The sequence below is a fragment of the Schistocerca piceifrons genome, chromosome 5 (assembly GCF_021461385.2).
Source record: "Schistocerca piceifrons isolate TAMUIC-IGC-003096 chromosome 5, iqSchPice1.1, whole genome shotgun sequence".
In the NCBI taxonomy this organism is placed as follows: Eukaryota; Metazoa; Arthropoda; class Insecta; order Orthoptera; family Acrididae; genus Schistocerca; species Schistocerca piceifrons.
The window spans coordinates 345,026,178-345,046,783 of NC_060142.1; the positions used below are offsets into that span (position 1 = coordinate 345,026,178).

The following is a 20,606-nucleotide window of genomic DNA, read 5'->3' on the forward strand; positions in this document are numbered from 1 at the left end:
GGAGATAGAGAAGATCCAAAGAAGAGCGGCGCGTTTCGACACAGGGTTATTTGGTAACCGTGGTAGCGTTACGGAGATGTTTAACAAACTCAAGTGGCAGACTCTGCAAGAGGGGGTCTCTGCATCGCGGTGTAGCTTGCTCGCCAGGTTTCGAGAGGGTGCGTTTCTGGATGAGGTATCGAATATATTGCTTCCCCCTACTTAAACCTCCCGAGGAGATCACGAATGTAAAATTAGAGAGATTAGAGCGCGCACGGAGGCTTTCAGACAGTCATTCTTCCCGCGAACCATACGCGACTGGAACAGGAAAGGGAGGTAATGACAGTGGCACGTAAAGCCCTCCGCCACACACCGTTGGGTGGCTTGCGGAGTATAAATGTAGATGTAGATGTAGATGTAGGACGCCATGCCCACGCTGCTCCGGTCTCTCCACTCCATCCATATAGGAAAATTTTTATTTTCTTCTCTTCTAGACGCAAGCCCATTCCCTGACTCTAGGTGCGTGATTTGGCTGTTGGAGACAATAATATGCCTATCCTCTCTAGCGCTAGTCACTTGGTGCTGTTAAGTTTCTGCGTGATGTTGGGTATGACAGTCGTGAACCTACCGCTTCCTTATCTGTATGTCAGTCGTGGCGTCCTGATCAATGCTCACAGCAACATCGCAGACCTGTAAACTGAATTATTGATAGGCCACGATCCTGTTGCTGTAGAATTCTATCCCGTGATGGTACTCGTTTCTCCTTCTAACAGCAGGCATAAAAAAAAGAAAAAAGATTAGATTTGAAATGCGAATCCTCAGTGAGAAAGCCGCTGTGCAGTCTTTCCTTGTGTACATATATATACATGTTGTAGATAGTGCTACACCTACCTGCTCTGTTCCTCTGCACTGAAATATCAATAATTTGCAAATCCAAACATGTGGTAATCTTGGTGAAAATCTGACGTTTGTTGCAAGCCACGTTCATGCTGTTGCAATTTCAATGGTAAGCAGTATAAAAATGTACAAATAAACCTGTTCTGTGTATCTGGTTGACGAAAATTACAGCACACCAGGCATCAAGGTGAAGGGACCAAAATGTTATGCTATCGAATCTCTTAGTTTGAACAGATAATTTTCACCAATATTTCGACTTTCTTACAAGATTGATCACCCGAATATATATATATATATATATATATATGCTAACTCTTTGTCTTTTAGTTTCATTTCTAAATTTCTCAGTCGACCAAAAAACAAAGAATGGAACCGGAGGGGGATTTTATCCGCAGTACTTACTGAGAGTTTATATCTTCATGTTGGTGGGCCCTCTTTCATTCAAATTGTTGATATCTTGAACGGAAACGGAATAACCATACCATGTGCTTCAACGTAATAAGAGACGGCAACCTAAAGGACGGTGGTTCAACATGCTCACAACTGCGTAACAATTCTAAAACAGAGCAGACTGTAACACTTTAGCAGAACCTTACTTCAGATCTCGATGACGCTCGTTGCCGTTCACAATAAATTACATTTTGCTGTGGATCATAATTCAGTTGCCCACAAATATTACAGAAAAAAATTACAAATTGTGAATGAATTTGATTTTACACTTTTTCGCGAGACATGTATCTATGCCACTATTTCTTTGAAGTTCTGTGAACGACGAGCAGCAGCGACATCTAGCGTGTGACTGTGCAAAGTACGTCTCTCGTCGGTACACGCGAGTGTACGTTTTATTTTGAAAGTGTCAAATGGTATCCGTGGTACACGGATAAAATTTAGATTTCATGAAAAAAATTGTATGGCTTATTAATGTGACTGTACCATCCGTATACGCAGTTACACAAATAATGTACTGTACTGGAGTCACTCTGGTACGGGAAATGATGTCAAGGTTTTTTTTCTTTTTTTAAGTTCTGAAAATGGTCATAGCTGACCGAAATTAATTACCTGATTAATTACCTTTAGTGTATTGTTGCAACCCTTTCAGCTACACAAGAGCACCATACATCTATTCGACAAATATAAATTGGATGTACTCATGAGCAGATGTTGCTCACTGTTACATACACCACTAGCGACTTACTCTGTAGAACTGTAGAAGACAACAGTTCATCCGTAGCTTTGACGTACCAAAAGATCTCTGATGCATTAGATTTACGTGGTACACTTCCTAACACACGGCTTCAAAATTTCCGGGACGTATGAGCTTCCCAAAACTTGGTCCAAACTTCCTATCTTCTTCTTTTGTTATTGCTTTGAATTTTTCCTGCATAATCATTTCATTGGACTAATCGTTTGCTTTGGACGGAAGAAGTAACTCCGTAATTTTCAAGAAAATATTTGTGGAAAAGTAAGCTATAGCACAGGTGAGAGTTTAGTCTATGTTAATGGCCTGCTTTACATTTTCAAGTTATCACTTTTCTTCCCTCGAGGCAGTTGCTATGTTTCACGAGTTTCTGACTTTACAAAAAACGTTAATGTATTTTGTGGCTTTAGTTCTTCGTCCTGACATAGTTCGTCCGATACCATCGTTTGAAGAAATGAAGGAATTTACAACATCCTTATAGCGATACAACTGCTTTTACGAGCCAGTATATGCAAGTATTATGATATACGTCTACGACAACATGACGAATCCAAAAAGGACTATCATTAAACGGCATTTATTATGCAGCTTTGGTGGATAACAACGGAAAAACTAATTACATCCTCCACATAACTACATTTTGTGGCACTTTCGGTGTTTCACGTGGTATTTGGCAGAATTCTTCGTTCATGGATGAGGTTAACTAGCAGGTGGAAAGGCAGAGCAGGCGTGGGCCTACATTATTAATCATTTACGCGACGGGATAGCCGGCTGCCAGAATAGATCAAAGTAATCCCTTTATGTTCACGTTTTATAATTGAAAAGGAACGCTTCTTTGAATCCATGATAAATTGGTGCAATTTAATACGAAGCAAAGGAAGGTCTTTGATGTTAGAAGCTACGCCTTGTTAATCAAACCAAAGACAGCTCGTTCTAAGGAGTACGCAGGCAGAGAGATTCGGGGAACATAATTTCTGCCGGCACTGTGCCCTCGTATTACGCACAGCATACGACAAGGAAATATAGTTAATCCGAACTCCTGGTTGCCAACTTCGATACTGCGTCCTGAAACGCTCTTTCCTTTAGAGAAGTCTGTCTCCTATAACTTCCGACCAGACAGTTAAAAGCTTACTCTTGTGCCTTCGCGCGTAACACTGTGATCATAATCTTCATTTATGCACAGTAACTAATGCGTCCGTGCTTGTACTATTGCGTTGGGTTTCAGTCTTTATCTGTTTTCCTCTGTCCTCTCTTTCTCCGCCTTCAAAGTAAATTTCCTAATTATAAATTCTGAAAGGAAGGACTTATTATTTTTTAATAATGTCGCGAGGTATTACGGTGAAGTTCGTGTGATGTAGAGGTCAATAAATTGGGGGTAATAAGGATAGAAATGACGTAAGATTCTTACAGCCAAAGGTCTAAATGCTCAAAAGCTAAGCTACAACGATGTAAGACACTGACGTTTTCATAAGGTTTATTTCATGGACGAGCTGATAGAGCAGGCTGTTTAAGGTATCAGCTTCTTATATAAATCTCAGAGACCTGGGATTATAACACTTCAGACAGAGATATATGTTGAATGAAAGTTGTGGAACATTGTCACCAAACGAAATCAGTACTTGAATACAACAGTAATTCGGTTTGAAGTTGTAGTTCTCAATCTCTGAGCAAATAGAACAATATTGGAGTAAACGGAGAACAGGTCATACATAAAATAGGTATAATGAGTATTTTTGACCGGTTTGGATTTTTTTCAAATAATATATATGGCCACGACATCTTGGTAGATGATTGTTGCAGTGTCTGTGTGTTTATGGATTGCATTTTTTCATATGACCTGTCAAGCCAATGGCAGCACGGCACCTCTTGCCGCAATTGTCACAAGTGTATCTGGCTGCTGGGGCAGGAGCAGTGGTAGCACTGCGAAGCTTTTTCTGCCTTAATCTGTCTAACAAGCCTTCATCATGCTTCGACATTCCAGATGATATATCATCACGCCACTCCGGTCTCTTGCTAGCACGTGCCTCCCATCTGTTTGTGTCGATTCCAAAGCTCTCCATATCTCGATTACAGGAGTCCTTGAAACTCAATACAGGGCGTCCTACAAGTCTTTTGGCTATAGAGATCTCTCCAAGCATCACCTTGCGTGGTAATCTGTCAGGATCCATACGGTGGACGTGTCCCAGCCAGCGGAGTCGTCTCTGCTTCAAGATAGCTGAAATACTGTTGCAGTTAGTTTTAGATAGCACTGCTTCGTTGCTAACTCGGTCCTTCCAGGTTACGCCGAGGGTGGATCTCAGGCACCGCATGTGGAAAGCATTAAGGCGACGTTCTTGTTTGGCATAGGTACATTCATACATACCGGATAAAGAAGTACTGTGTTTGTCTCTAAGACGCTGAAACTGCGGTTGCTTTAGCCGGTATGGAATAATGAAGAGAGGAAGGGAATGTTGACGGGAATCCTGGATATAAATTGACCTATTTGGAATTTATATACTGATGTGCAAAACGTGAGGACGAAAATAGCTATCTCATGACGTGTCGCTGTTGAGTAACATAGCCCAATGGTACTTGGATCATACACAGACAATTGCTACAGTACATTACGGAAGGTAACTGAAAGAAATACGCAGAAAAACGAAAAGAAGTGAAACTTTTATTCAAAGCCAATAATTACAGTGTAGTTATTGCGGTGTACAATGGTCCCCTGGACATTACAGTTATTTCGAAGTGGTTTTTAATAGGGTGTGTGATCACCAAGGGCAGCAACGCATGGTCTGCAACGTGCTGCCACGGTGACCATAAAATTGATAGGCAGTTCTTGTGGTAGGACGTTCTATTCCTCCACCAGCGTGATTAATAACTGCTGGAGTGTCGTTGGTGCATGAGGACGTGCTGCAATACATCTCTCCAACGCATCCCACGTTCTGGATGGGACTTATGTCGGGGGAACTGGCAGGGCAATACATTCGGGATCTGCCCTGTTCGATGTGGTCACGGATTGTTATTCATAAAAAATGAAGCCACTACCGAATGCACTTCTGAAGAGACGCACACAGGGAAGCGGAGCAGATTCGCAATGACCAGCAAGTGCGCAGTGGCCAAAGATTTGGAGATCAGTACCTCCCCACCCCATAACATCTGCGGTACCGAGAGAATCACGTTCGTCTGCGTTGCTGCATGCATTACACGTTCCCACCTCTCTCCATATGTGTAAAAGTCCAGAATCACTGCTCAGGTTGAATCTGCTCTCATTCTATAACAAACCTACACTTTTCGGATAGCTGAAATAATTGATGACACGTGTGGCTAATGTACCTGTTGTTCCGAAGAGCAAATTCAAAAAAAGTAGGATCAGCTACAACTGAATCGTTATTGCGTGACTACTTCTACACAATAATGATAAAAGAATTTTGACAGACGATAACAACTGCAAAGTAGCTAATGAAATTTAAGATAACGAATTTAAATATTTTTTTTTAGTTTAGACTGCAATGGTTACAGAAAACTGTCACCAGCTCACGGTGTGAGCGACGAATATTGCTTAATTTTTAATCGATTTGGAAAAGTATTCATGTAATCAATAATGCAAGACGATCATGCGGGAACGGGCACAATAACAATGATTCGAGCTCAGCTTCAAATCACAGAAACATGATCCAAAGCATATTGTTCAAATGGCTCTAAGCACTATGGGACCTAACGTCTGAGGTCATCAATCCCCTAGAACTTAGAACTACTTAAACCTAACTAACCTAAGGACATCACACACATCCATTCCCGAGACAGGATTCGAACCTGCGACCGTAGTGGTGGCGCGGTTCGAAACTGAAGCGCCTAGAACAGCTCGGCCACGCCGAAACAAAGCATATGCACTTGACTGGTAATTGTTTGACACTCATTTTGCGTGATCAGTAGCTTCGCACAGCCTACCGTAATGCCTACTGTTAATATTTCTAATGTAATTGTTGTTAAATAAATATTTTCTGTTAAGGATAATATGTCTTACTAGCGCATAACTGTCGTTAAATAACTGACCACTAACTTTTGCATAACACTCTCACATAGTTTGGAAATGAGGGCAGAAATTATTGATCACACAGAGAAATTAAACATTCTGATCTACAATATTCTTTAAAAACTCACTGGAATTGCTTTCTCATAATCACTGAATGTTGATACTGGTTTTTTTTTTTAAGTGAGTATTTCACTGAGCAACGAAATCCATTTTCTTTAACTATCTATCGCAATTATTTTTTAAGTTTTGATAACTTTCATTTTTAAACAAATTATTAAAATTAAATTAACTCAGCAATTTTAGACTTTTTATCAACAACAGTGACACTCGGTTTTAATTAATAATAACAGCATAGGACCCTACTTGGTAACTGTTCATGATTGTGCACTTGTAACACACCGTTAACGATAAGTTGTTAATTATTCACAAAATGAAAGTACTAAGCTGGCTACCTCAAATATACTCTTTGACTGTTCAAAATAGCAAATCGTCCTGACTAAGCCAGCCTGTCTACTACATGTTATTGTTGTAGTTACAGTCTTCAACCTGAAGACTGCTTTGATGCAGCTCTCCATGCTACTCTCTCCTGTATAAACCTCCTCATCTCAGAGTAACTACTGCAGCCCCCATCCTTCTGAGTCTGCTTGCTGTATCCATGTCTTGGTCTTAGTTTACGATTTTACCCCCCACACGTCCTTCGAGTACTAAACTGGTGATCCCTTGACGTCTCAGAATACTTCCTACCAAACTATCCGTTCTTCAAACCAGTTTGTGCCACAAATTTATTTTCTCCCCAGTTCTATTCAGTACCTCCTCATTAGTTACGTGATCTACGCATCTAACCTTCAGCATTCTTATGTAGCACCATATTTCAAAAGCTTCTATTATCTTCTGGTTTAAACTGTTTATCGTCCGTGTTTCACTTTTGTACATGGCTACACTCCGTAAAATATTTTCGGAAGAGATTTACTGAAACTTAAATCTATACTTGATGTTAACAAATTTCTCTTCTTCAGAAACGCTTTTCCTGCCAATGCCAGTCTACATTTTATATCCTCTCTACTTCGGCCACCATAACTTATTTTGCTTCCCAAATAGCAAAACACATGTACTACTTTAAGTGTCTCGTTTCCTAATCTAATTCCCTCAGCATCACCTGATTTGACTACATTCCATTATCCTCGTTTTGCTTTTGACGATGTTCGTCTTAAATCCTCCTTTCAAGACACTGACCATTCCGTTCAACTGCTCTTCCAAGTCCCTTGATGTCTCTGAGGGAATTACAATGTCATCCGTGAACCTCAAAGTTTTTTTTCTTCTCCCTGGACTTTAAGATATATTCCAATTTCTTCTTTTATTTCTTCTGCTGCCTGCTCAATCTACCGCCCGGTCTCACTCTCTTCTCAACGACTGCTTCCGTTTCATGATCCTCAGCTCTTACAACTTCAGTCTTGTTTCTGTACAAGTTGTAAATAGCCTATCACTCCGAGTATTTTACCCCTACTACCTTCAGATTTTGAAAGAGAGTATTCAAGTCAAAATTCTCAAAAGCTTTCTCTAAGTCTACATGTGCTATAAACGTAATTTGCCTTTGTTAAATATATCTTCCATGAGATGTCGTAGGGTCTGTATTGCTTCGGAATCAAAACTGGTCTTCCCCAAGGTCGGCTTCCACAAGTTTTTCTATTTTTATATAAAGAATTCGTGTTAGTGTTTTGCAGCAATGAATTATTAAACTGATAGATAATTTTTGCACCTATCAGCGTCTGATTTCTTTGGAATCTGAATTATTATATTCCTTTAGAAATCCGAGGGTATTTCGCGGGTTTCAGACATTTTGCTCCTCGTGTGGAGGAGTTTTGTCATGGCTGGCTCTCCCAAGACTATCAGTAGTTCTAAAGGAATGTCGTCTACTCCCGGGGCCTTGTTAAAACTTTAGTGCTTCAGTGCTCCGTAAAATTCTCCTCGCAGTATCATATCTCCGATGTCATCTTCATTAAGCCCTCTTCCATTTCTGTAATGCTGCCCTCAACTACATATCCCATGCACAGAACCTCCACCTTTCAGCTTTCCTTTCTTTTCTTAGAACTGGTTTTCCACCTGAGCTCTTGATGTTCATACGGGTGGTTCTCTTTCCTCCAAAGGCCTCATTAATTTTCCTGTAGGCTGTATCTATCACTTCCCTAGTGACATACGCTTCCGAATCCTTACATTTGTCCTCCAGCCGTTCCTGCTTAGTCATTTTTCACTTTCTGTCAATCTCATTTCCTAGAAGTTTGTATTCCCTTTCGTCTGCTTCCTTTGCTGCATTTTCATACTTTCTCCTTTCATCAGTTAAATTCAATGTCTCTTATGTTGTCCAAGGACTTCTACTAGGTCTCGTCTTTTTAAATATGTAATCCTGTGCTGCCTTCACTATTGCATCTTTCAAAGCTATCCTTCTACTGTGCTCCTTCCCCTTGTTCTTGTCAATTGTTCCCTAACGCTCCCTCTGAATCTGGTTCTTTCAGTTTATCCACGTCCTACTTCCATAATTTCCTACTTTTTTGCAATTTCTGCTGTTTTAATGTGCAGTTCATAACTGTGTGCAGAGTATACATCTGCCTCTGGAAATGTCTTCCAAATTAAAAACTGCTTCCGGAACCTCTGTCTTACTATTACATATTCAATTTGAAACCTATCGTTGTCTTCAGGTCTGTTCCATAAGTACAACCTACTTTCATGATTCTTAATGGGATGACTAAAATATGTTCTGTGCAATACTATACCAGGCGACTTCTTTTTCATTCCTTTCCTGCTTCATATTCACCAACTACTTTTCTTTCTCTTTCTTCTCCTACTATCGAAATCCAGGCCCTCATGACTATTAAATTTTGGTCTCCCTTAACTATCTGAATATTCCAGAATGAGATTTTCACTCTGCAGCGGAGTGTGCGCTGATATGAAACTTACTGGCGGATTAAAACTGTGTGCCCGACCGAGACTCGAACTCGGGACGTTTAATCTGCCAGGAAGTTTCATATCTGAATATTATTTTTATTCATCGTACATTCGTTGAATCTCTTCATTAACTGCAGAGCTAGCTGGCATATAAACTTGTACTATTGTGGTGGGTATGGGCTTTGAGTCTATCTTGGATATGATATACTGTTCGTTGAAGCTTATCCGCATTCCTGTTTTCTTATTCGTTATTAAACCTACACCTGCATTACCGCTATTTGATTTTGTATTTGTAACCCTGTATTCACCTGACCAGAAATCTGTCCCTCCTACCACCGAACATCACAAATTCCCACTTAATCTGACTTTAACCCATCCATTTCCCTTTTAAATTTTCTAATCTACTTGCCTGATTAAGAGGTATGAAATACCACGCTCCGATCTGTAGAACGCCAATTTCGTTTCTCTTGATAACGACATCGTCTTGAGTAGTCGCCGTCCGGATGTCCGAATAGGGGGACTGTTTTATCTCAAGAATAATTTACCCACGAGTATGCCATCATCATTTAACCAGTAGAGCTGGATGCCCTCGGGAGAAATTACGGCTGTAATTAGCCCTTGCTTTCAGCCGTTCGCAGTATCAGCACAGAACGGCTGTTTTGGTTGGTGTTACAAGGCCAGGTCAGTCAATCATCCAGACTCTTGCCCCATCAACTACTGAAGAGGCTGCTGCCCCTCTTCAGGAACCACACGTTTGTCTGGCCTTTGAACAGATATCTCTCCGCAGTGGTTACAACTAGAAACGGCTGTCAGTATCACTAAGGCACGCAAGCTTCCCAAACACCGGCAAGGTCTATGGAATTATTACACATTTCTTTTCTAGGTATTGCATTTAAATTACATAGTGATGTTCATTCGTAAGAAAATATTTACAAAATAGTGAAAAAATACAATGGTTGGAACTTAAATAGTGGCAACCACTTATTCACAACCGATACAAAAGAGTTGCATGTTTGCACCTGTTACTGTCCTTCAAAGTAGTCACCAGCGTTGTGTAGAATCCGTTGCTAGCGATGTGGAAGGCGTAGTATACCGTTGGCAGAGCCTGTTCTTTTGACGGTGCGAATGGAGCGGTCTATTGTCTGTCGAATCTCTGGAACAGTTCCGAAGCGGATGCCACGAAGTGGTTCCTTCATCTTCGGAATCAAATCAAAGTCACGACTTAAGTCCGGGGAGTATGGTGGATAGTACAGTACTTCCTAGTCCCATCGACCGAACAGAGCAGCCACAGCTTGCGCTGTATGCTCCAGCGCACTGTTGCGCAAAATGACGGGTGGGTTGCCCAGAAAGTGTTGCCGCTTCTTTCACAAAGCTGCTCGCAGGTCATGCTCCAAAAACGAACAGTAATACTGTGCATTGACGGTCTGCCGTGGTCTCCGTTGTTGCTGTTTCGAAAACATAGTGACACGGTTACGTTAGACCTCTCGCTCACATGCGACTGTGTTTCCCTCGATTGTGCGCACGCCCGGTGACGTATGACGGGCGAGTCCATTTGCTCGGAGGCAAGGTAGGTATGTCTACAACGTGTGCTATCAACGACAATAGTAGATTCCATTGCATAGTGTCTCCACAGCAGTGTTGCCAACCTACGTATGTTCCATAAAACAATACTCCATTACTCAAAATTACAACATCAATACTGCAAAATTTTTTTAGACAATGTGTTGTGTCACAATACGAGTACGCGATGCCCCTCTTCGTTGATCGAGTCCCTGCAGAATAAGCCCTTGCCACCATCGCAAGCTCTGCAGTCCTATTAAATGTGGTTGCAATTGCACCAGCTGTTTGGCCAAGGTCCCTTCTTGACTGTTGCACGATATAGCGATCACCGATTGCTGTAGTTGTTAGTGGCACGGCAACTGAGTGAGGCTGGTTTGTCAGCCCGATGACCAGTACCTTGTGTTCCGTGACGTCGCGATTTCTGTGCACGAATCTGAGGCCTCTGTCACTTTTATTCATTTCCACCGAGTAGTCAGTATGTTACGTTAATTCGTCTATTTCGTTCTTTGCAGAGATGTGTGTTTTGGCTAAAAGTACACACTTCATTAACAAGACAAATGAAAGGTGTTTGGCGGACACTGATGTGAAAACAGGTTGGGTTGGGTTGTTTGGGGGAAGAGACCAAACAGCGAGGTCATTGGTCTCATCGGATTAGGGAAGGAAGTCGGCCGTGCCCTTTCAGATGAACCATCCCGGCATTTGCCTGGAGCGATTTAGGTAAATCACGGAAAACCTAAATCAGGATGGCCGGACGCGGGATTGAACCGTCGTCTTCCCGAATGCGAGTCCAGTGTGCTAACCACTGCGCCACCTCGCTCAGTGTGTGAAAACAGGTACTTGCCTCCGAAGGCCGTACTCCACCAGTTGAGCAATGTGATTATTCGTCAGCGATGCATTACTCATGGACAGAATGAAAGTTTAATTTAATCACTGGCTTCTCTATACTTACTTAATTTCGTGAACTGACTCTGTGCATAAATATGACGTAGCGAATTCGTGCTATCCCAAACGACTAAGAAATTGGATTCGTCATCAGATTGGTTTTTTATGAGGAATTTCAATCGAAAACTAGGAGTTGGTGATAAGTGACACTTCGGCCGTTTTGTCTTTAAACACGTACATGCGTAAGATTAAAATAAAGGAAAAAGGAACACACAAAAAATTTGTTATTTCGTACGTCACCGCCACTGGGACCTTGAGGTGCAGAAGTCACGTCAAAAGCATAACTTACGCAACAACGTTCGGGAAAATATTAAATACTGGTTTTGAGAAGGATATCGTAGACTTACACGAAGCATTTTCATCTTAGATACTGCAATCACATTTACAGCCACATTTGCAGTAGTTTATGATGATGTTGATTAAGATTACGCCGTATGACCCACTGGCTAGGTGTAAGTCTTTCAACTGGTTGCTTCTTCGGCGACTTCCATATTTCTCAGTCTCCGGCAACCGGTGTACCGATACATGCGGTCAGCCTTCCAAATACAAATTTGCCCGACGTTGCGGGAACTGCCGATTCCAACACGGCAGTGGCACAGGTGTCAGTTTTTTGATGGCGAATGACAGGTTAGTACTACGTTGCTTTTTCCGGAGATATAATAGCAAGTGAAAATACAGAATTTAATATTTTACACATTGCATCGGAGTTGAGGGTAACCGGACCCTGTGGCCGGGCAATTCTAGGCACTTCAGTCCGGAACCGCGCTGCTGCTGCGGTCGCAGGTTCGAATCCTGCCTCGGGCATGGATGTGTGTGATGTCCTTGGGTTAGTTAGGTTTAAGTAGTTTTTAAGTAGTTCTACGTCTATGGGGCTGATGACCTCAGATGTTAAGTCGCATAGTGCTTAGAGGCATTTAAACCATTTTTGTTGAGGGCAAATAAATATTGATAAAATTCAACACTGACACGGTGCTACATCTGCAAGATGAGAACTGTTCACTGGAACGTGAGTTTTTGCAGTCACACGTACATATACACTGAGGTCACGAAAATCATTGGATACTTTCAGATATCGTGTAGGATCTACTTCTGCCCCGCGTAGTCCAGCACCTCGACGTGGCATGCACTCAACAACTCTTTGGAAGTCCCTTGTATAAATACTGACCCATGATGCCGCTATAGCCGTCCATAATTGCGAAAGTGGTGCCGATGTAATATTTTGTGCAGGAACTGACCTGTCGATTACGTCCCATAAATGCTCTATGAGTGCCCCAATCATTCTCTCGGATATTGCAGAATGTTCTCAAACCAATGGCAAAACTTATGGCCCGGTGACATGGCTCCTGTGTCATCGGTAAAAATTCTGTGTTGGTTTTGGAACATGAAGTTCCAGAAATGGCTGCAAACGGTCTCCAAGTAGTCAAACATAACCATTTCCAGTCAATGATCGGTTCAAGTGGACCAGAGGACCTAGTACATTCCATGTAAATACAGCCCACACAACTATGGAGTCATAACTAGATTTCACAGTGCCTTGTGGACAACTTGAATCTTTGGCTTCGTGGGGTCTGCTCCACACTGGAACGTTACATCTACATCTACATCCATACTCCGCAAGCCACCTGACGGTATGTGGCGGAGTACCATCAGCTCTTACCAGCTGAAATCTTGAATCGTCTTACCACGCCAAGGTCCCGTCGTCTACCGTCCAGCCGATAGGGTCACGACCCTAGAAGAGGCGCTCGAGGCAATGTCGTTCTTTGTAGCAAAGGCACTCGCCTCGGTCGTCTTGTGCTGTATATAGTCCATTGACGCCATTTTTCGCCGCACTGTCCTAACGGATAAGCTCGTCGTACGTCTCACATTGGTTTATGAGGTTATTCCACGCAGTTTGTTTGTTTGTTCTCACTGACAACTCTACACAAACGCCGCTGCTCTCGGTCGTTAAATGAAGGCCTTCAGCCACTGCGTTGTCCGTGATAAGAGGTAAGGCTTCAAAACTGGTATTATCGCATATCGGAGTACTAATTCCCCTAACAATTTCCGAAATGGAATCTCCTCAAACTACCATTCCGCGTTCGAAGTCTATTAATTCCTGTCGTACTGCCATAATCCAGTCGGAAATCTTTTCACGTGAATCACATGAGTACAAATGATGGCTCCGCCAATGCACTGCCCTTTTATACATTGTGTACGCGATACTACTGCCATCTGTATATGTACATATCGCTATCGTATAACTTTTATCACCCCACTGTAGGTTCCATATTGAAATTACATCTTCTGACGATCGTTTATCATGTCAATAAGTGTTTGTTACACGTTCCGCTATCTTTAGCCTCGTTATGGCTATTACCTTTGCCGCATAACTTGAGCAGAGCTAGCGCCGAGAAAACTCGTCAGTCGTTTATTTTCTAGTCTAATGATGCAGCAGCGCTGCAGCGCGACGTCATGCAAACAATGTGGAGGCAGCGCTTTGGCGTCTGGATTTAAAGCGACGTTGGAAGCAGCATAATTCTCTCTTGTTTTGCGACCGGCGGGAAAATTCTTGGCGCCACTGCGAAAATTGAACCGGCGCCGCTCTTGTTAGGAAATGACGGAGTCGAGGAACGCCAATGGCGCGGACCACCGTAGCGTCCCAAAACATTTTCATTTCATTTGTTCTGCATCTGCAGGATGCCAGTATGCATACAGCACTACCCTCTCTCTCTCTCTCTCTCTCTCTCTCTCTCTCTCTGTCTCTCATTCATCCTGCCTCTCCCCTCCCTCTGTCGTGTGGTGTGTGTGTGTGTGCGTGTGTGTGTGTGTGAGAGAGAGAGAGAGAGAGAGAGAAAGCACCACGAGTTCGTATTCCGCATGACAAGAAAGCAGTGGCTCATATGTCAGCCAGAGAATTGTAGGCGTTAAGATGAGCAGACGACGCAATGTCACACACACACACACACACACACACACACACACTGGTACGCAGCAGGCGCCGCTGCCTCGTGTGTGGTCCGCTGACGTCAGCGTGGCGCCAGTCTGCACGGCATTGAATTAAACGCCCGAGCACCGCTGCCTCTACGCTGCGCTCAGCTCGCTTGGCATTTAGTTCGTTTCAGGGCGCGCGAGTCAAACTACCGTAATTTCGCACTGATTACTCCGTGTGGTGTGCCCCGATCCGCGCTGGCAGTGAACCGACAACATCCGGGAAGTTTTGTGCGACATGTTCCGGTAGGTGCCTGCAGCGCCACACGTGTACAGCATACGCCTTTCAAATTTGCCGCCATTGCCTGGGAGGCACACAATGGAAAATTCTCTTCTTCGCCGATTATCACGCCTCTCTTCGGGTCCAGCGCTGATGCTCAAACGCCAGTCTACGATGTGGTAACTGATTTTGTTATCAACCAGCAGTTGGATGCAGTCGCCGCAGACTACCTGAGGAGTGACCGTTACGTGTGTCACCAATTGCGTAACAAATGTGTGTTTGTTTTTCACATATTGTGTTGTGTTTCTGAGACTAACAAATCCATTTCTCAAATGCTGTCGTGATGTTCTCGGTAACTTTTGCAGTGGCATGATCGAATGAAAAATTCTCGATCCATCCGTCGCGTCGCTTCGAATCGCACACTCTAGCTTTCCACGGCAGTCTCACCCTCGGCATTAGGAGTAAAAACAACTGTCAGTGATATTTGCACGTGATGACAACGGCGAAGTACTTGTTTATTATTCGAGGTGACGGGGCTCATAAACCGAGGATGTTTTATTTTGGTCTGGTGAAACCTTCGCAAAACATAAAATGGAGACAGTTTCTAAAATTTCTTCACGATGTTCTTACAGTAAGAAATGAATGTTTCCAACGGCACAGTACACACTGTTTTGAATCTTCTTCGTAGGTTAAAACCGTGTGTCTGGTAGGGACTGGAACCAGAAAACTTGCCTTCCGCGGATAATTCTGTTACCCACTGAGCTATCTATGCAAGACTCACTACCAGCCCTTACAGATGCATTTCCGCCAGTACCTCTTTCCTACCCTATAAACTTCACAGAAGCTCTTCTGTATAAGTTGCTAGGTGGAGAGAGATACTGATGGAAGTGAAATAGTGAGAGCGGGTCGTGAGCTGTACATGAGCAGCAGCTCCAGGCATTATTGTAAGGGAAAGTTACGGTTCCACTTTCGAATCCTGGTCCGGTAGACAGTTTATATCTGATCTAAACCTATCGTTCATAAGACGTGTCTGCATAACCTCCTCCTCTGTCACACAAGCTATGCATGCGACGTAGGCTGTGTATCAAGGTAAAGTAGAAACTAAATTCCGATCTTGCTTCACTTTCCTAGGTTTCACATGAGTTGTCCTCAGAACCTCTTTGCAGTTACCGCAATACCTGAATTTTTTTCTTTTATGCGGTCCCCTTTCCCAAAATACTGACTCACCTTCTCATAGGTTGCTTTAGTTCTTAGGTGACTTACTAAGTACTAGGCTTACACGTCGCTCTCTCGAAATATCTGTTACTACTCGGAAAAATTGGAAATTTGTGGTAAGGTCTTATGGGGCCAAACTGCTGAGGTCATCGGTCCCTAAGCCTACACACTACTTAATCTAACCTAAACTAACTTACGCTATGGGCAACACACACACACACACACACCCATGCCCGAGGAAGGACTCGAACCTCAGACGTGGCTAGCCGTAGCGACAGTTATTACTCGAGATAGGCAAATGACTCTGATATTTGAGAATTAGTTGCCAATATGGCCTCCTAAGCTTTTTAACGCGATTAGTTCAAATGGTTCAAATGGCTCTGAGCACTATGGGACTTAACATCTGAGGTCATCAGTCTCCTAGAACCTAGAACTACTTAAACCTAACTAACCTAAGGCCATCAGACACATCCATGCCCGAGGCAAGATACGAGCCTGCGACCATAGCGGTCGCGCGGTTCCATATTGAAGCGCCTAGAACCGCTCGACCACATCGGCCGGCAACGCGATTACTCTTCGGCTCATACACACTATATCGTCAGAAATGTGGTTGGCTTCAACACACCCAAAGTAGAAGTTTACTAATCGTTTCCTGTATGCCAATGCATCTCTTTTATTAGAGGTGCCGTTGTAACTTTGTAGTCACAGGGACTTGTTAGTACAAAGCCATCATCGTCATCCTCATAGATCTTAGTTCTGAAGACGGTTGACATTTAAAATCAAAGTTATCCTTTCAAAATTAAAAAATAAAAGATGTAAAATTTCCTGTTTGTGAAATAACACGTTGCGGATGACGCAAAATTAAGCACCACATACCGAAGACGAAGCGATGACGCAAGTTATCTGAAGTCAGATGAACAGAGTTACTCGTATAATTAAATATTCGAGGATTATCATTCGTGTGCACTTATTAGCCAAAACATTTATTCACTTGAAGTGACCAGCAACTCGTTTGTTCGTTACTCCACGTGATTTTAGCATTCCATTGTTGATGTGTCCTAAAATAACATTGGTAATTTTTTGTATTGTTATTTGATATACAGTGTAGTTATAATTAAAATTTCGCTACTTGAACCAGTGTAGACGGAAAACTATTTATAGGAGTGATTTTCAGCCGGTGCGCCTCAGGATTTGTGTTGTTTGTGGTGTCAGTCTTGCCGTTAGGCGCCAGTAGTGGTATTTTGACGTAGGGTTGAAACACAACATTACAGTTGCAGGCAGTCAACATGGATCTGGCCACGGTGAGCAGACCTTTATTCTTAAACCTGTTTTATTGAAACAACAGTGCTACTGCTCTTCGCGAGCATCGATACTGTAAGGGAATATGGAGAGCTCCTCTTTACGGGCCGAGGTTGAAAATCACGATTTGTAATTACGAATTAACAGTCAATTTGGGAATTGTCGAAGGACGATTGCGTCACAAATTGTTGAAGAAGTTGCTGTTACCATGGCTGAGACTGCTGGCCACAGTGTGCGATCTTCAAGCAGTGAACGAGCTGCGTCACGACAGCTGAAAATCCCACAGTCCACTGTTTCCATGGTCCACCGTCCGAAAAGGATCTGCAAACAATTCTGAAATTGTATCTCTAGTGCGGTTGCAGTTTGTCGTGGATGCAGATAGTCATCATACTGTGCAACATTTGTAACCTGGGATGCAAACGTGGTACGCAAGTAATAAATGTTACCCTCTCAGGTTGAAATTAAAATTTCTTTCTTTCAGTGGTTTATTCCTTACTTTCCTTCAGTATGACCTCACATATGTTTTCACGAAGTTTCACTGCCCTACGATCACTCGTTCCTCATGAGCCCGTCTCAAGTAGCGAAAGTTTAATTACGACCACCCTGTGCTTCATTCTACACAGTAATATGCAACTTCGGAAAAAGTCATTAACTCAGAACAAAAGATAACTCTAAAAACGAATTTTTGCTGGTCATTCACTTGTGATGAAACACAGAACAGCGTTTTTTCGAGAGAGATTTATGCGAGAATAATGCCTACATTTTGTCTTAGTGGCAGTTACATTAAACTACTTCGAGTTAGAAATCTCTTTAACGTGTAAAATCCCACAATCTGCCATAATAATTTTCAGATAGCTGACTCAAGTAACAAGAATTTTTTCCAAAGCTTAAAATGTACTTAAATTCGTGTTGGGGGACGTTTTGAGGTTACCTGTGCAAGAAAAAGAAGAACAAACATAAACATTAATGTCATGACTAAAAGCAGTATGTGTATGAAAGAATACAACTACCTGTAGCGAGACTTTCACTGCATCCCAAAGTGCGTATTTCTCAAATAGTGGATGAATTCTGGCAATAGTTTTAAATGATGTCTGAAATGCGGAAGTTACAATTGCTATCCGTATTTCTATTCGAATAGTACAGATGTGCTTAGTACACACCATGTGTACAAAGTTTCTTTAAACATATTTGTCATGTTTCACCTGCAGAATCAAATAAAACAGTAATTTCAACGGATTAGTGTGCTGCAATCAGTACTACGAGTGCCCCCGCCACTATCTCACAAGAGTTTTTCTTTTTGACTTATCATTTTAAATGACGACTGCTGTTGTTCTGCGTAGTGTGTTCTGACGAAGGTGTGTTAGGGTTTATAAACGCAGAAGGAATCTGCGACGACGTGTGTGATAAGCATCACGGCACGGACTGTTGCCGTAATGCAGTTAACGCGCCGTGCTACGCCCACAGCTTACGGTGACCTGAATATCGAGCAAAGTAAATTCAGCTGTGAGTAGATTTTGGTGTTCCATCAGCCGGCAGTTCCATTTTAACGTCGGCCTACAGACTGGTCGACCTATTTCCCGACACTAAAAACGGACCTGTCGATAAGGCGTTTTCGTCACTGTAACTTGTTGTGGGGCTACCTAGTTATTTATTCGCTGACGTGTCACAGCCTATGCTACTAACGCTACCAAGAGTTCGTTCCATAAACATAATGGCGTCGTACCATGCCCATCGTTTGACAGTTTGTGTAAGTAGAAAAACTAATATGTTGCGATACGTCTCGCTTTTCAGAAGCACTTTATTAGGATATATGTATCCGATTCGTTAAATAAATCTCCTCAGTGTATGTTAGGACCTGAAACAAATCCTGCTAAACAAATAAACGCGTCGGAAAACACTCCTTTCCCCTTCTTTTCACCATGCGGTTCTAGGCACTTCAGTCTGGAACCGCGCGACTGCTACGGTCGCAAGTTCGAATCCTGCCTCGGGCATGGATGTGTGTGATGTCCTTAGATTAGTTAGGTTTAATTAGTTTTAAGTTCTAGGGGACTGATAACCTCAGATGTTAAGTTCCATAGTGTTCAGAGCCATTTAAACCATTTGAACCTTCTTTGCAGGAAAACTCAGGAAATCATTATCGAAACGAAATGAAATTTATGAATACAAAAACTGGCGGCTTACAAGAACTAGATCATGGCAATCGTTTATATACACCAGATAAAGGAAGAGTTCTCCACATACCAATCTTAGAGTTTCAAAACTAAGAAAAACAAAAAAATATTAATGCGTCTGCTGATGCGATTAGTTTTTAGTATAATGGGCTGCACACAGCTAAGGTTCGTGCTGCAGCTGCATTATCCAAGCTATATACATGACTCTACGAGCAGCTTTCAATAAGTAATGGCCGCGCGGTTTGAGGCGCCATGTGACGAAATGCGGGGCGGCTCCCGCCGGAGGTTCGAGCCCTCCCTCTGGCTTGGGTTTGTCTGTTGTTCTTAGAATAAGTTAGTTTAAGTTAGTTTACGTACCGTGTAAGTCTAAAGACCGATGACCTCAGCAGTTTGGTCCCTTAGAAATTCACACACAGATTGGAACAACATAATATCCATTCAATGCGGTTGCCATACAGCATCGTATTGGGAAGGCCTATCTGCCCGCATGGTACCACTCCACTCGTCGACATTCTAGCCAAAGTCCTGCTAAATGATAACCTCCAAATCAACCAAGTACTGCTTCACGCAGAGTGCATCCTTTATTGGGCAAAACAGATGGAAACCGGAAGGTGGGAGTTCCGTACTGTAGAGCGGATGAGGAAGAACAGTCCCGTGAAGTTTTGTAAGCTCATCTCGGATCCACAGACTTGTGTGAGGCCATGCGTTGTTATGGAGAAGGAAAACTTATATTTTCATTTTTGTGGCGACGAACACGCTAAAGCCCTTCTCTCAATATCCTGAGGGTAGCACAAAACATTTCTGAGTTGGTCGTTGCACCATGAAGGAGGACATCAAACAGTGTAACCCTTTCAGTTTCCCAGAAGACTGTCGCCATGGCTTTTCCAGCTGAAGTTGCGGCTTCAGACTTTTTCTTCTGCGGGGAAGTGGTGTGATTCCACTTCATGGCTTGCGTTTTGTTTCGGGTTCGAAGAGATGAACCCATGTTTAACCGCCTGTGACGACGCTCAACAAAAAATTCTCACGATCAGCCCCATAACGCGCAAGTCATTTGTGTCCTATGGAGAACCTGAACTATGTCACGGCTAGCAGAGTCACCTACTACTAATACAACAGTTTTAATAACCTACGTTTGCGCTCGTTACTGAAATGAAAACATCAGTTGTCCACTTGAGAGGTCAGCGCAACTGACCGCATTGT

General features: G+C 42.7%; 1 protein-coding gene across 6 annotated transcripts in view; it reads left to right on the plus strand.

Annotated features, from left to right (window-relative positions):
* Positions 1 to 20,606, plus strand: part of LOC124798130 (hemicentin-2-like) — a 1,906,233-nt gene that overhangs the window by 582,524 nt on the left and 1,303,103 nt on the right. The window contains exon 1 of one of the 6 annotated variants that reach the window (XM_047261392.1): positions 14,573 to 14,747. The exons of 4 other annotated variants lie outside the window; for them this stretch is intronic. The gene's annotated coding sequence lies outside the window, so the exon portion shown is untranslated. Of the gene's footprint in view, positions 1 to 14,572; positions 14,748 to 14,848; positions 14,995 to 20,606 lie in introns of those variants that run through there. One more of the 6 variants, XM_047261393.1, reaches the window with a different exon arrangement.